Source organism: Macaca mulatta, chromosome 10, assembly GCF_049350105.2.
Source record: "Macaca mulatta isolate MMU2019108-1 chromosome 10, T2T-MMU8v2.0, whole genome shotgun sequence".
NCBI lineage: Eukaryota > Metazoa > Chordata > Mammalia > Primates > Cercopithecidae > Macaca > Macaca mulatta.
In genome coordinates, this window is record NC_133415.1 from 76,303,709 (window position 1) to 76,314,836 (window position 11,128).

An 11,128-nucleotide genomic window follows, 5' to 3' on the forward strand; every position below is an offset into this window, starting at 1 on the left:
AGCAGATTGACAAAAGTTTTAATGAGTCTCTTTTTTGATATGGAAGGAGGTTACTTGAGCCACTGTTCTCTAACTGGTGCTTCCAGCTTAAATTTTGATTTTTTTGAAGGCAAGAGAATACACAGCACAGGTTTATAACTGCTCTGCTTGAGCTATAGGACTTACTCATCTCATTGGTATATATTTAAAAGAACTTAGCTCTTATACAAATTTATCTATATATTTATATTATATAAAATTGTGATTGAGGCAGATAAGATATCCATGGAAAGTTTGATTCCTTCTAACCTCAACAGATTAGCTAATATATGGAAAGTACTATGAAAGTAGCTTGAATGACCTGTTATAGTAACACAGAGTCAAGAGTAAATGTCCCCTTTTCCGTCCTGTAGTATTACATTTGCTGTAGAGGGCTGCAGTCATAGATCTGCAAGACCTGCTATGTAACCATGCTTGAATTACTTATTTTATTTTTGATCCATGAAGTTCGTATGTATAAAGTGAAAGGTTAGTGTATTGGGCCATTTTTGCATTGCTATAAAGAAATACCTGAGACTGAGTAACTTGTAAAGAAAGATGTTTAATGTCCTCATGACTCCATAGGCTGTACAGAAAGCATGATGCTGGTATCTGTTTGGCTTCTTGGAAGCCCTCAGGAAACTTACAATCATGGCAGAAGGTGAAGGGGGAGCAGCACTTCTCATAGTCAGAGAAGGAGCACAAGAGAGAGGGAGGAGGTGCTACACACTTTTAAACAACCAGATCTTGTAAGAACTCACTCACTATCGTGACAACAGCACCAAGAGGATGGTGCTAAACCATTCATGAAGGAGCTACCCCATGATCCAATCACCTCCAACCAGGTCTCACTTCCAACACTGGGGATTACAATTTGACATGAGATTTGGGTGGGAACATGGATCCAAACCATATCATTTGTACTCACCCCTCAGATCACTTTAACTTAAACATTCTGAATCATTCAGTCTTAGTACCTGATTTCATGCTCTTTCCCAGGTGGCTTCCTTCCTTATTGTTATTTTTTAACCATTATGAAAGCATTATTTCCTTATGCAAATAAAGCAATACATTCATTGCTATCTTAGTTCATTTTGTGCTGATACCAAAATACCAGAGACTAGGTAAAGTATAATGAACAGAAATTTATTTCTCACAATTCTGGAGGCTGGGGTTTCCAGGATCAGTGTGCCAGCATCTGGCAAGGGCTCTCTTCCTGCAGTCTCACGTGGTGGAAGGAAAAAGGGCAAGAGAGGACCAACTCCCTCTGTGAAGCCCCTTTGTAAGGGAACCTAATCCCATTCATGGAGGAAGTGTCACATTGACAACACATAGATATTGGACAGAAAACTTTCAAACCATAGCATTATTTTCCTGCTCCTCAAGATTTATGTTCCTTTCCCATACAAAATACATTCATTCCACCCCAATGGGTCTAACTCATTCCAACATTAACTTTAAAGTCTAAGCACAAAGTCTTATCTAAATCAAATATAGGTGAGACTCAGGGCATAATTCGTGCTGAGGCAAATTTTCCTTCAGAGGCAAGCCTGTGAAGTCAAACAGATTATGTGTTTTCCAAAGACACTGGTGGGATAGGCATTCACACATTCCCAAAAGGAGAACTAGGAAAGAGGAATGAAGTACCAGGTTCCAAGTAAATCCAAAATCCAACAGGGCAAGGAACATTAAATCTTAAGGCTTGAGGATTCTCATATTTGGTCTTATGTCCCACCTTTCAGGCACAATAGGGTGTTGGTTCAGCCCCCCAAAAACTTGGGTAGCCTTGCCTGATGGCTTTGCTGAAAGCATTTCTTACTTCAGGTTTCATGCATCGAATTCACATGCCTGTGGCTTTCCCAGGCTGGCACTACATGCTTGTGGTTCTACAGTACTGAGGGTTTGGGGGCAGCTCCACATTTATAGCTTCATTTGGCATTGCCTTAGTGGGGACTCTTCATCATCCCTTGAAATCTAAGTGGAAAAAGTCGTGCCTCCAACACTCTTGCACTCTGTGCTCCTGCAGAATTAGCACATGTGGACACTGCCAAGGCTCACCACTTGTACCTCCAGAGTGGCAGCCTGAGCTGCACCTGGACTTGCTTGAGCCACAGCTGGAGTGCCCAAAAGGCATGGTGCCAGAATGTGGAAAGCAGAGCTCCTTGGCAGCAATTGCAGTAAGCCCTGAGGTCCCAGGGTTCCCTGGATCCATGTGTTTAAATCTTTCTGCCCTTAAGGCCCTAACACTGTGGGCCTGTGATGGAAAGAACAACCTGAAGACCTCTGAAATGCCTTTGGGATCGTTCTCCCATTGTCTTGATGAATAACACTTTGCTTTCTTCTATCCATTCTAATCTCAAATGATCACTTGTCCACATTCTTTGTTTTCTTTCTTAAACACCTTTTTTCACTCTTTACATATGGCTGGGCTGAGAATTTCCCAAATCTTTATGTATGGTTTCCCTTTTAATTATAGATTCCATCTTTAAACAATTTCTGTCTTCTCTTCGTTTACTGTAAGAAGTTAAGAGAAGCCATGAGGCACCATGAATGCTTTGGTGCTTAGAGATTTCTTCCAGCAAATATCCTAGTTTGTTGCTCTTAAGTTGCTCCTTAAGTCCTAAAACTGGACATAATTCAGCCAAGAGCTTAGCCTCTTTGTAACAAAGATGACCTTTCCTCCAGTGTTCGACACCTTGTTCCTCATTTTCATCTGAGACTTCATCAGCATAGTTTCCATTGTCAGGACCTCTTAAGTAAGAAGATTTAGGCTTTCTTCTTCTGAGCCCTCACCAGAATCACTTTTAATGCTTTATTCTTGTCAAAAGAGACTTTCTCCAGTGTTCACTCAGAAATTGTTCTAGCCTCTATCTATTACCCAGTTTCAAAGCCACTTCCAGAATTTTCATTATTTATTATAGCAGCACCTCACTTCTGACACAATTTTTGCCTTAGTTTCTTCTGTGCTGCTATAGCAGAGTACCATTGACTAAGTAACAAAGAACAAAAAATTATTTCTCACAGTTCTAGTGGCTGCAAAGTCCGAGATTAAGGATTCGGCATCTGGTGAAGGCTTTCTTGCTGCATCTTCACATGGCAGAAGGTAGAAGGGCAAAAGACCAAATCTATAGATTCATTATTATCCTTATCAAAATACCAATATAATTTTTCACTGAATTAAACAAAATCAATTCTAAAATTTATATGAAACCAAAGGAGAACCCAAATAATCAAAGCAATCCTAAGCAAAAAGAACAAAGCTGGAGGCATCGCATTACCTGGCTTCAAATTACACAGCTACAAGGCTATAGTAACCAAAACAACAGGATGCTGGTGTAAAAACAGACACATAGATCAGCAGAACAGAATAGAGACCCCAGAAATAAAGCCACATATCTACAGTCAGCTGATATTTTACCAAGTTGACAAAAACATACACTGAGGAAAGGGCATCCTTGTGCTGGAAAAATTGAATTGCCATATGCAGAAGAATGAAACTGGACCCGTATCTCTCACCATATACTAAAATTAACACTAGATGAATTAAAGACTTAAATGTAAGTCCTAAAACCATTAAAATACTAGATAAAACCTAGCAAAAACTCTTTTGGACATTTGTCTAGGCAAATAATTAAAGACTAAGACCTCAGAAACACAAGCAACAAAAACAAAAATAGACAAATGGAACTGAAAAAGCTTCTGCTCAGCAAGAGAAATACTTAACAGAGTGAACATACAACCTGCAGAATAGAAGGAAATATTTGCAAAGTATGCATCTGACAGGTACTGATATCTAGAACTTAGGAGAAACTCAAACAACTCAACAACTACAACAAAAATAACCCCATTAAAAAGTGGGCAAAGGACATGATAGACGGTTTTTTTTTTTTTTTTTGAGATGGAGTCTTGCTCTGTCGCCCAGGCAGGAATGCAGTGGCGTAATCTCAGCTCACTGCAAGCTCCGCTTCCCGGGGTCATGCCATTCTCCTGCCTCAGCCTCCGAGTAGCTGGGACTACAGGCGCGCACCACCACGCCCGGCTAAGTTTTTGTATTTTTAGTAGAGACGGGGTTTCGCCGTGTTAGCCAGGATGGTCTTGATCTCCTGACCTCGTGATCCGCCCGCTTACAGGCGTGAGCCACCGTGCCCGGCCGATAGACAGTTTTTAAAAGAAGACATACAAATGGTCAACAGGCATCTGAAAAAATGCTCAGCATCACTACTTATAAGAGAAATGCAAATTAAAACCACCATGAACTGACCAGATCTGTGCTCTGCAAATCAAAGTTGAATCTAATCAGCAGCAATTCTGGGTGCTTACATTTATGCAATAAAAACAAAGAAAAAACCCCTTAGAAATCATTAAAGGGATGATTATTTTTATGTTTACTGCTAGAAATTTAGAAAATATAGAATACCTCAGAAAATAGTGAAATAAATATATATGTACAATATTCAGATTTAACAAATAGTCACTTTTCATGTATTTTAAATAAAGGAATTAGGGCATTAAAGGTAAACTTTCTACTTTTCCCTCCCCCATCTTATTTTCTGAGGCAACCATTATGGTGAGTTTGGTGTACATCTTTCTAGTCCATGCTTTTATAATTTTCCTTGCTAGATTCATAATTTATTCATAAATAACACGTCTTAATTTGCATTTTAACATTTACATAGATGTTATCATACTCTATGTATCATTTTGTGACTACATATTTCAATGTCAATATTCTTTTGATATTCCAGGTTACTGCAAATATATATAATCATATATCTATATAAATAAATGCATGTATTTTATTTAAATACTGTATATTGCGTTATATAATTTTAACATAATATCTTTATCCATTTCCCTTTTGAAGAACATTTGCTTTCTGATTTTTTACTGCTACATAAAATGTTACACTAAGAATAAAGCAATAAACACCTGAAACTAATGTGTAAAGAAGCTAATGAGTAAACACATGAAACTAATGTGCTTTTTACCATTTTTTATATTGTGTGAAATCCAGTTTACTTTTCTTCCTGACAGTTATACTCTAAAGTACCCTACATTTTCTTGAAAACAAAACATAATACAGTACAAACTAGAAAAATGATGTCTCTGAATGAACCAACTGGGAAAAGAGTGGCAGGCCATTAGCATTTGAAGAGAAAAGACGATATTTTTCTGAATGAGATCAGAAATATTCTATGTCTGTGTTGGAGAAATGAACTGCAGCTGCGGTAGAGGATGTTCTCATGCAAGCATTTTAATTACTTCATCCCAACTAACTGTAACTAACCTCAACACTGTGTGTTTTCTTAACAATTCTACTTTTAAAGTCAATGTTTCAGTAAGACCAAAAAGGAAATGTTCCCCCACTTTTCTTAAAGTGTAGATATTTCCAAAATGTTATTTTAAAATATTCTTCTCTTTGTTACATAACCACCAGTTAACATTTCCTGACATGACTACCAATAAAATGGTTTATTCTCATGGGGGCACTTGGCTTCATTTTTTTTTTCTTCTTCTATCTCTTTTCTTCAAGTTACCTCAAACATTTGATTTCACATTAGTCTATTGCAATTTTACTATCTAAAGAAAACTGAAAATATCTGGATATATCTTTCCATTAATTTAAAGTGTACAAATTTTCATAAAAATTAAGCAAGAATATACACTATCCTAACATAAAAACCTCACCTAATGGGGTGATATTTTAAGCATGCGGGAAGATGACTTATTTATGTCTGTAAAGTAGGACAGGAAATGCTATAAATTGATACTTATGTAATCTTAGAGTACACATCAACTGAGTCTTCTGGTTAAATTTGCAATAGCTGCCTTCCTGGTTGAGGTAGAAGAGAAACGCTTCATGTTTTTCATTGATGAAATAAAAATATATGCAACTTTCTCCTCTGCAGTCCTCAAAAATTATTTTGCCATTACTCCTATAAGAATAAATGTCTATTATAATTGGAGTTTTCTTAAGTCCCAATTTTAAATACTTTTGTCAAGGGAGAGAAGAAGGCAGAGAAGAAAAGATGATTCTGTAAATTTTTAAAACAAGAATGTTCCTGAATGAATTTATTTTTAACCAGCATTATATAGGACTTATCCCATGCCAGGCACTGTTTAAAGCACTTTACAAATATAATGACATTTAACCCTTATAATATCTCTATGACATCCTCGTTTAAAGAATAAGTAAGTTGAGGCACAGAGAAATAAATTAACTTGCTCAGGATCACACAGATAGTAAGTGGCAGAGCTGGAATTTTAACCTAGGTAGCCCATATTCACCATCCCTAAACGACACTGGTTAACAACATACCTAAACAGCTTTGGGGATCACAATCCTTACTAAAGAAGAGAAAACCCGCCAAGTGCAGTGACTCAAGCCTGTAATCTCAACAATTTGGGAGGCCAAGGCAGCAGGATCACTTGAGCCCAGGAGTTTGAGACCAGCCTGGGCAACATAGCTAGACCTTGTCTCTACAAAAAATAGTAATAATAAATAATTAGCTGGACTTGGTGGTGCACACCTGTAGTTCCAGCTACTCACTCAGGTGGCTGAGGTAGGAGGATTGCTTGAGCCTGGGATGCTGAGGCTACAGTGAGCTATGATCATGGCATGCACTCCAATCTGGGTGATAGAGTGAAATCCTGTCTCAAAAAAAAAAAAAAAAAAAGACATACATTGGTGAAGGTGTGCCAGATCTAGATAGGAAACTGGGAAAGTTAATTTTCATAAATAAGAAAATACAGAATGAAAGAAAGTATTAAAAAATTTTTTAAGAATAATTTTACTTAAGTCTAAGTTAGCAATTCCTAGGTATTAGGGTCATTATTAAGGCTGGTAAACCTCATTTCTATTAGGTTTGAATGTGACCATTCCTAGAGGTAAGAGGTGAATAAGAGGGTTTATTACTATTAATTCTAACCTGAGGGGTTTTAAAATCAGTGCGAACTTGGTGTGTTTAGGTATTGGCCTGGGATCCTGCTTTCCCTAAAGTTTGCATCTACCAAGACTCTTGGATCTCAAATATTACTCTAAATATTTACCATATTTTACTTAAATATTTTTATTCTGATCAAATACATATATGTGTGTGTGAATGTGTGTATGTATACACAGCTTTTTAAAAGGACCAGACTTAGTTTTATTATCTTGCCTTCAGTGTTGTATTCCTGAATTAAACTCTCTTAGATTCACTTAGACCTAGACTCCTATGAACTAAGATTTTCTTTGTTTTTTCTAAATATCTTTATTTTCATGAATTTATACACACACACGCACACACACATATAACATGTGAATAATTTGTTGATGGATTTCATTTCTCAATATGACAATTATTGACAGAATAATATGATTCTCAAGATCCAACTGCGTTTGCAGCAGTGTTGGTATATTGTAAAATAATTGAACTGCAATTGGTGATGGTAGTTTTTTTTTTTTTTTTTTTTCTGAGACAGTGTCTCACTCTGGTCCCTAGACTGGACTGCAGTGAGGTGATCTCGGCTCATGGCAAACTCCGCCTCCCGGGTTCACGCCATTCTCCTGCCTCAGCCTCCCTAGTAGCTGGGACTACAGGTATGTGCCACCATGCCGGCTAATTTTTTGTATTTTTAATAGAGACAGGGTTTCACCGTGTTGGCCAGGATGGTCTCGATCTCCTGACCTCGTGATCCGCCCACCTCGGCCTCCCAAAGTGCAGGGATTACAGGCGTGAGCTACTGCGCCTGGCCTGGTGATGGCAGTTTTGTTTATCTTTATAATAATACATTTAGGTTGTATCGTGTCTGGTTAAACTGCAAGCTGTTGGCCAGTGACTGGATGGGTTTTGCTGTATCAGGAGCTAATTTGCCATAGACATGCCTACCAGTTGAGCAAAAATAAATAAATAAATAAATAATTTATGTAATTCTGGGGTTAAAAGTGGATTAAATATGTCCACCCAATATTGTAAAATTTATTAATTAAATAAATGGAGATCATTGGTTAAGGTTAATTTTAAGGGCTAATACACTTTTTTTTTGTTGTTGTTCTAAATCTTTCCAAGTGAATGGGGTATTTATTACCTAGGACATATTTTAATGGTGGCATATTTCATCAGATTTGTTTAAAACGGGCCCTTATGCTGTATAGTAGAATAATATATTCTGCATGATTTCAATTTTTTTCCAATTTTTTGAGATTTGCTTTATGGTCCAGAATATGATCTATCTTCGTAAGTGTCCCATTTCTACTTAAAAAGAATGTGTGTTTTCTTGTGGCTGAGTGGAGTGTTCTTGAAATATCAGTTTGGATACAGTAATGGAAAAGGTTCATATATGCAATATCCTTATTGATTTTCTGTACACTTGTTTCTGATAATCACTAATATTTGTTTCATTTTCCTTTTGATTCAGTGAATTTTTGATTCATGCATTTTGCAGCTTTGTAACTTAGGGTCATTATATATTCTCGATGAATTGAACCTTTTTTCATTATGAAATGTTCCTTTTATCTCTGGTAATATTCCCTGCCCTGAAGTATATTTTGTCTTTTATTAAGATAGCCACTCCAGCTTTATGGTTACTCTTTTTTAGGTATGTTTTTTCATTTTTGTAACCTAATTATGTCATTTTAATTTGAGTGGTTTTATTGTACATAGCAAGTGCGTTTTTCTTTTTTATTCAGTCTGGAAATCTCTACCTTTTAAAGGGAATGTTAGGCCATCTGTATTCAATATAATTATTGATGTAAAGATGCTTAAATCTATCTTCTTGGTTTTACCTTTCAATTGTCTACAAATTTGTTTCTCTTTTCTTTTCATCCTGCTTTATTTTAGCCAATGACTAAGTTTCATACTTCATTTTGTCTCCACTACTGGCTTATTCTCTATATATCTTTGCTACATTTTTGAGTAGTCATTGTCTCGGGTGTATAATTTGCATTTTTATTTACAGTGTTCCTTCAAATAACGTCACATGCCTTCAAGTGTAATGTAATAACCTTGTAAATGGTATACTCCCACATCTCTTCTCCTGTTCTTTGTGTGACCTTCCATACATTTTATTTTTACATATGTTGCAGACTACACTGGATTGTAGTTATTGTTCTTTAAATTAGTGGTCTGCCATTTTTTCCCTAAAGGGCCAGATAGTGAATATTTTAGGCTGTGCAGACCACTCTGTCTCTGTCAAAACTGTTGAATTCTGCCACTGTAGTGTGAAAGTAGTCATAGATAATATGTAAATAAATAGGTGTGCCAGTGTGCCAATTAAATTTTATGTACAAAAGGATGAAGGGGGACATATCCGATAGGAAACAGTTTTCTGACCCCTGCTTAAATTAATTATTTAATCAATTATCTTCTGTTGACACTAAAACAAAAGTAAACAACAAGAACAACAAAACCCTCACAAAACATATTCACCACTTTTGGCTCTTTTTATTTCTTTGAATGAGTCTGAGTTTCAATCTGACATAATTTTTCTTCTTCATGAAGAATTTATTATGCCATTTTTCTGGAAAATAGTCAATAAACAAACAAAACTTGTCAGAATACAAACAAATGACAAGTTTTCAGCATTCTAACAGACAGTTCTCAAAAGACATTCATACAGCCAACAGACACATGAAAAAATGCTCATCATCACTGGCCATCAGAGAAATGCAAATCAAAACCACAATGAGATACCATCTCATACCAGTTAGAATGGCAATCATTAAAAAGTCAGGAAACAACAGGTGCTGGAGAGGATGTGGAGAAATAGGAACACTTTTACACTGTTGGTGAGACTGTAAACTAGTTCAACCGTTATGGAAAACAGTATGGCAATTCCTCAAGGATCTAGAACTAGACGTACCAAATGTTTTTATTTTATTTTAGTTTTTGAAAGATACATTCAGGGATAAGGATATTTTTATGTAGTAAAAAAGCATTGTTTTCTTTCAGTATTTCAAATATTCTTTGATTTTTGTTTTGTATTGTTTCTGGCAAAAAGTCTGTGGAAATTCTAATCTTTGTTTCCCTGTAAGAAACGTGCCTTCCCTCCTCTCTCATGTTCCCTTTCCTCTGGCTGCTTGTAAGATTTTCTCTTTGTCACTGCTTTTCAAAAATTTGATATGATGTTTCTTGATGTTGTTTATCCTTCTTAATTTATTGTACTTGTTGCGTTTTTGAATTTACATTTTTTATCAAATTAAGAAAATTGTATGGCCAGGCATGGTGGCCCACACCTGTAATCCCAACACTTTGGGAGACTAAGGCGGGAGGATTGCTTGAGCCCAGGAGTTCCAGAGCAGCCTGGACAATTTAGTGAGACCATATCTTTATAGGAAAAAAAAAAAAAATAGCTGGGCAAGTAGGTGCATGCCTGTAGTCCCAGCTACTTGGGAGGCTAAGGAGGGTAGATTCAAGCTCCAGGAGTTTGAGGCTGCAGAGAGCTATGGTTGTGCCACTGCACTCCAGTCGGGGCCACAGAGCAAGACCCTGTCCTTTAAAAAAAAAATTGTTTGGGACTTTTTATTTTTTTCCAAATGTTTTTTCTGCCCGTTCCCTCTCTCTTCTTCTGTGACTCCATAATAGACTGAGTAATGGCTCTCCCATTCCCTAATCCCTGGAACCTGTAAATATGTTGCTTTAGATGGTAAAGTGAACTTTTCAGATGTGATTAGCTTAAGGATTTGAATATGGGACAGTTATCCTGGATTATCTGGGCAAGTCCAGTATAATCACAAGGATCCCTATAAGAGGGATACAGGAGGATGAGAGTGAGAAGGTGATGTGATGACCAAAGCAGAAGCTGGAGTGATACACTTTAAAAATGGAAGAAGGGGTCAGAAGCCCGGAAATGCAAGTGACCTCTAGATGGAAAAGGCCAAGAAGTCGCCTCCTTCCTGGATCCTGCAGAAGTCATGCAGCTCCCCCAATTCCTTGATTTTAGCCCAAAAGATTCATTCCTGATTTCTGACCTCCAGAACTCGTAATGTTTTTTAGCCGTTATGTTTATTACAATTTCTTACAGCAGCAATAGGAAACTAATACAGGCTCCAATTTTAGGTATGTTAGACTGCTTGATATTGTCTCATAGGTAACTGGCTCTTCTCGTTTTTTGGCAGTCTTTTAAATTC

At 36.8% G+C, this 11,128-nt stretch overlaps 1 long non-coding RNA gene across 1 annotated transcript in view; it reads left to right on the forward strand.

Annotated features, from left to right (window-relative positions):
- Nucleotides 1–7,604, forward strand: part of LOC144331555 (uncharacterized) — a 30,172-nt gene extending 22,568 nt beyond the window's left edge. The window contains exon 3 of the long non-coding RNA XR_013398841.1: nucleotides 7,483–7,604. This is a non-coding gene — a long non-coding RNA (uncharacterized LOC144331555). The remainder of the gene's footprint in view (nucleotides 1–7,482) is intronic.
- The last annotated feature ends 3,524 nt before the right edge of the window (nucleotides 7,605–11,128 follow it).